Source organism: Athene noctua, chromosome 11 (genome assembly GCF_965140245.1).
Source record: "Athene noctua chromosome 11, bAthNoc1.hap1.1, whole genome shotgun sequence".
In the NCBI taxonomy this organism is placed as follows: Eukaryota; Metazoa; Chordata; class Aves; order Strigiformes; family Strigidae; genus Athene; species Athene noctua.
Window position 1 is genome coordinate 10,548,121 of NC_134047.1, and position 6,000 is coordinate 10,554,120.

Genomic DNA, 6,000 nt, shown 5'->3' on the forward strand with positions numbered 1-6,000 from the left:
GATGAGTAATCAGTATTTAGAGTGTGGATTCTGGCTGAGCTCAGCTGTTGTGTAGAAGCTTTGAGCTGTCAGCTACATAGTAGGAGTAATTGTCATTCAGCTTGCTCACCTCCTTCTACCAGCAGTAACAGCTGAGGGAGAGAGGCAGCTCAAAGGTTTTTATGCTCTCCAGGAAAGAAGAGCAGAGTTGGGGAAAAGTGCTTTTGTGCTGGTGTTTTTTTGTTTTCAGGGGATGGTTCCAATCTGTTTTATCCTAAAAATTCACAGAGAACAGTAATAAATGGTAACTTTTCATGGCTGCACCTACTGCTTAGCTATTTTGCTACTGTTCTTCAGGCACGCATATCATTTATCTATAATAAACTATTGATGATCATTACTTTGCATCTATGTTGAAATTTAAAGGTAGATACAGCAATGAATACTCATTTAGCTACATAAAAAACTCCACTTATCTCCTCAAAGTCTCAGCAAATTAGAATACCCGGGCACACTGAAAGACCATTGTTTAAACATCAACGAACTGAGATTTTTTGTTTGCATAGCTGCAGTTTAGAACGACCCAGACTCATCGCAGTCAGGCAGAATGGAAAAACAATAAAACACATTATAACATACAAGATCAGCACTGACATCTTCAGTCCTCCTTCTTCAGCAACCAGAGCCCACACTGCAAACTCTATCCTAAACTAAACCAAATCTGATTCTTCTTCTCCCAGAATTACTACCAGGCTTTGAAAAGCTGGTCTTGCATGCAGCAGCCAGCAATTCCCTGTTTGTTTCTAGTACAAGGCACCCTTGAGCACTGAAAGCACGGAAAGGAAGCAGGTTCCAAATACATGCTGACATGCAAATCCCTGTCCCTATCAGCTATTGATGTATCCAGGAATTTTAAATACCTTCTGAGAACCTACATAGAGCTACGTGTATGTTTTATCTTTAAAGCAAAGGTTACAGTATGGAAACGCTGTAAGATGCTCTGCCTTCTAAACAGCTCTATTTCAAGTACTGAAACTCTGATCTGAACTTCTGCAGCTCTTCCCCTGTTCCCTCCATGTATACCAGAGTTATGCTGACAAGTGAGAGATGGCTTCAGGCAGAAATTCTCTTCCTTGTCTACAGTGTGACCATCAAGAGACAAGCACGGGGCATCCTCCTACTCCATTAATGTCCCTGAACAGACCCACTGGAGAGAAACATCTCATCCAGCAGGGAGACAATGAGTATCAGTGCTTTGGTGCTGACCTTTTTGGGGAAAAAAAATAGTCGTAGTCTTTTTTTCTTTTGAACATCTGCAGCTTGCTGAAATCTAGGTCATTGATTAACATCACGGGGGAGTACTAGGTGATGATTTGGGAGCTATTGGCCTGGAATCTGACACCAAAAACTCCCCAGTGCTGATTCTGATGCTATTTTATCTTCAGATTATGCAGGTTCTGTTCATTAGGAAACATTCCCAATGTAAAATAAAACGTTATTACACACTGCTCACAGATTATTTTTTTCTTCCTCATTAGATTTAATTCCCAGCCTGTAGAACTTTGTGAACCACAGTATAATTGAACAGGAGAATAAGAACCATACCAGAACATCAGGACTAGTATCCCAAAGTTTGGATCAAAAACCAGATCAGAAGAAACTCCTGGTCTTGTCTGAAGGTGCTGCCAACTACACTTCTGATCCAATGAGTTCTCATAAGGGCTATCCAATACCAGCTATGTAAACACTCAAACTGAGCAAGGACAGTAGGGGCTCAGACACCAGATAAAGCAGGTTTCCATTTAAGACTCAATTCTGAGCAGTTGTTGGTCACCACAGAGCTAGAGCCAAATGGCAGCTACTTGCAAGCCACAAGGAAATATGAATGTTTCTTGTGACCTCAGACTCCAGAGAAACAAGCCCTAGAGCCATTACTGTTGAGTGTGTAAATGGGACCTGCTCTCCTTTTACTGTGAATTTGAGGATGGTCTTTTCATGGGATGCATGGGGGCAACTGGCTCGTCAGAAAACCGACTGGTGAAATGCTGTGATAGTGCAAGAAAAAAAAAAAAAAAAAAAAGAGGTTCAATCCTGACTAGCTGCAACAAAAGGATATCAGTGGCAGACTGGCTTTACCAAGGGCCCTGTGGGCTATAACCACAGTCCCCTCCACCATTAGCATCAGCTAAACTACAAAGCCAAGGGCCCTCCTGCAGCAATAGGCTTCAGAGCCCAGGGCTGTGTGTACACTGGTAAGTTCCAGCAGAATGTCAAACACCTCACTTCTATACCATGGGATGAGCGTATATTATTATATAGTTGCTACAGCCATTACTTGGGTCTATCTCCTGGTTTATTATAACCACCAGAGAAAGGCAGATCAGTTGACTGCAGTCCCACTACAGAAGCAGGGTACAGCCATAAATACTAACAGACCATTGGTTTGTTCTTTGTACCCATGAAGTGCTTTGCAGCTCTGAGTTAAATTTTTATTGTTTCCAATTAGAAATCCAAATGGCTTGTTGCATTAGGTGACTTCCACTCCCTAAGCAACCCAACAAATATTTTCAGTTTGATCCTTACAGTTGTTAACCCTGAAAGCACATGAAGCACTCTGCTCAAATACCTCTTATTCAAGATTAATTCAAGGCCACACTATAATATGAATAGCCTTTGCACGTCTACTGGGCATGGTCATGACTTGTTTCATTGTGGTCACCCTGCCACGATCCAGCCCTCAGCACTGCTGACTGGCCCAAATCTCCAGTTTGTGGGCTAAATCTGTAGACATAACCCTGAAAGACAATTATGAAAGGCAGTGCTTGTCTCACTTCTAGCCCACAGAAGCCCAGTCATCTCCAGGCTAGTCATGCCGAAGATCTCATTCTCTTCTCTCCCTTCACTCTGGGGCAACCATTTTAGGCCTCCTTCCTCGCCCCTTCCATAGATGTGTGAAAGGAGGACCTGCAGAGAGCAGTCTAGTTGTACTTTCTGCAGTGCTGACCACAACCCACATCGCACACAAACGCATGTAGCAACACCGGTGCACGTTGGCTCCTAGTGAGGTTGGCAGATGTGACAGGAAATATCTGTGAGGCACAGATGAGTAAGTTCAGTGCACAAAGGGTACCTCCACTGTGCCTTTCAAAGCAGCACAGAGCTGCAGAGTGCCCATGCGAGCTCATGTGCTGGCCAGCAAGGACTCTGTAAGGGCCAACCTGCAACCCTCACAGATGCCGTGTGCCACTTCCACGTGCCACCGGGGTCTGCAAGACAACAATGATGCCACCCTGTGGTAAAACTGAGCATCAGGAGTGGAAACAGTGTTCCCTGTTCAAGGTGCTAACCAGTTTGGAGTGACTGTTGTTCAGGACCATGCTGTTGGGTCCCTAGAAAGGAGAGGAAGGACACATGGGGATGACAAGCAGTCACCGTGCTCTAGGAGCAGCACTGCTGTAGCTGTGGGCCATGAAATCCCAGGAAGGACTTAGAGGAACAACAGCTAGTCCATCTTTTGTATAGACTGCTATGGTAAAAACGAAATTTAGTCACCTCTCCTGTCACCCCCTTGGCACGGCAGCAAGAAGTTAGGAGAGGAAAGATCCTGGCTTTTTGGCTTGGTGATATGCAAAGACACTGCAAACTCTGAAGCATATGCCCATTGCCCCCCAACCCAGTGAGCAGTAGCTCAGGTCTCACCCTTACCCAGATACAAAACTCACAGCTGTGTAATGGCTACTCATTATCATAATATGCAACATCTGTTCATCACATTACATCCTGCTAGAAGTAAAGTGATCACATGATCAGACATTCAGGTTAAGCTGAACAAAATATTTAGTATTTAATGCTAATGGATTTAATTCAAAGGAACTGATAGCTGATAGTCTTGTGTTTCAACTTCCTCTTAGTAATCCAACTCCTACCACTTAGTTATTCTTCCTACAAGTTTCAGAATAGATGTAGTGGGTTTGCTTGGCTTAGCCGGGGGGCTACAGGGGTGGCTTCTGTGAGAAGCTGCCAGAAGCTTCCCCTACGTCTGATAGAGCCAATGTCAGCCAGCTCCAAGATAGACCTGTGGAAAGGACCCACGCTGGAGCAGTTCCTGGAGGGCTCTCTCCCATGGGGGGACCCCACTGCTGAAACAGAGGAAGAGTGTAAGGATGAAGGAGCAGCAGAGACAACATGTGATGAAATGACCACAATCCCCATCCCCCTACACCACTCAGAGGGAGGAGGTAGAGAAATTGGGAGTGAAGTTGAGCCTGGGAAGAAGGCGTTTTGATTTGGTCTTTATTTCTCATTACTATACTTTGATTTGATTGGTAATAAATTAATTTCCCTAAGTCAAGTGTGCTTTGTCTGTGACAATAATTGGTGAGTGATCTCCCTGTCTTTACCTTGATCCAAGAGCCTTTTGATATATTTTTCCCCCTGTATAGTTGAGGAGAGCAGTGACAGAGCAGCATGGTGGGCACCTGGCATCCAGCCAGAGTCAACCCACCACAATCAACTAAACATTCACTTCCATGAGCCTAACAACAAGGCAAAAAACTCAGCTAGCTCACCTGAGCCCATGAGCTTTGAGCTTCTCTCAAATCATATTGAATGGATAAATCGGGCCTGGACCGCTGCTTCTTGGCAATGATGCAGATAGGCTTATATACACCTTTCAGTTTGCACATTGGGATTTACCACCCCTAAAGTGGAAAAGGAACACAAACATACTCTGGTTTTTGCCTTACAGGATCATCAAAAGCAGAATGGCCCTTGCTTAAACTATACTAGCTTAACATCTGAACTATTTCTAGGGAATACAAACCCCAGAGATGGAATTTTGGCTTAGTCAATATGGCATTGAAACATCAGCTGTAATGTGACTTATTTGATTCAAGTCAGACTAAATGCAGGCTTTGCAGAAGCTAATTATTGTTTTGTTTCATGTGGCCCATTGGGTGATGACGGTAAGAAACCATTTCAAATTAGAAAAGATGCTAGGCACAGGCTCCCTGTACAACACAGCATTCTTCCATTTAATGCAAAGTCTGCTAAGCCGGTGCAGACAATTGGTTGAAGGACTTCTAAAACACTTGAAGTTATCAGGCACTACAAGAAAAGTTATCAGGCACTTTCACTTCAGGCTTTCTTGATCCCCTTTTGTAGGTGTCCTCTTTGCTACCCCCAGTAGGAAGCAGTTAAATGCAGTGCCAGCAGGTGGCAACCCAATAAGAGTTTGTAACAGCTGTTTGAGCCATGCAGGCCAGCAGCATGGGCAGCCAAAAGCATCTGCTTTCCTGCCTCAGCAAAGTAGCAAGAGGATCACAGAAGAAGTTCTGTGTCATTGCAATTAAATCTGTGAAGGAGCTCAAAGACTAAAGAGAATATCTGGGTGTCTTAGACTCCAGCCAACCACTCTGCAAGTAGAAACACCTCCATGGTATTCCCTGAACAACCCATTTTGACAGCCTTTAACTCATTCCATAAAATTCGTCCTAATTTCTCAATGCTAACACATGGGAATTTCACACCACATGCATGTGGTCACTGACTGCTGATACTTAGAAGTGTCAGAGTCTCCCTTTTTACTTCCACACCGTTGCTGAAGATTAGATGCAAGAGTTTTCCCTTGAGCAGCACTGACCAAAGCATAGCTTTGAATTCACACACACTGGCGTTTCAAGCAGCATAAAACCACATGCATACAACCCATTTTCTACAGGTCCCCTTGCCCAGGATTTCCTTTTGGCTAGCTCTAGAAGAACTCCTACTTTATGCTGTGAATAGCTGTTCAGGCACATTTCCCTCTTCCTTCAACTGCTCATGGTATTATGTGGTTAGGGTTTTCATGCAGAAAATATTTTCAGTATTGCTTTAAGCATTCAGAGTCTTCCTGGATTTTCAAAGGCTCTTAGATAGCAGGTCTGATGTTCCCTGCAGAGTTTTGGTACCACCTCTTCTGAAGAAGCAACACAGCCACAGGACCAGGGTGCCCTGGGACATGTCAGAATCCTGGATCCTAGG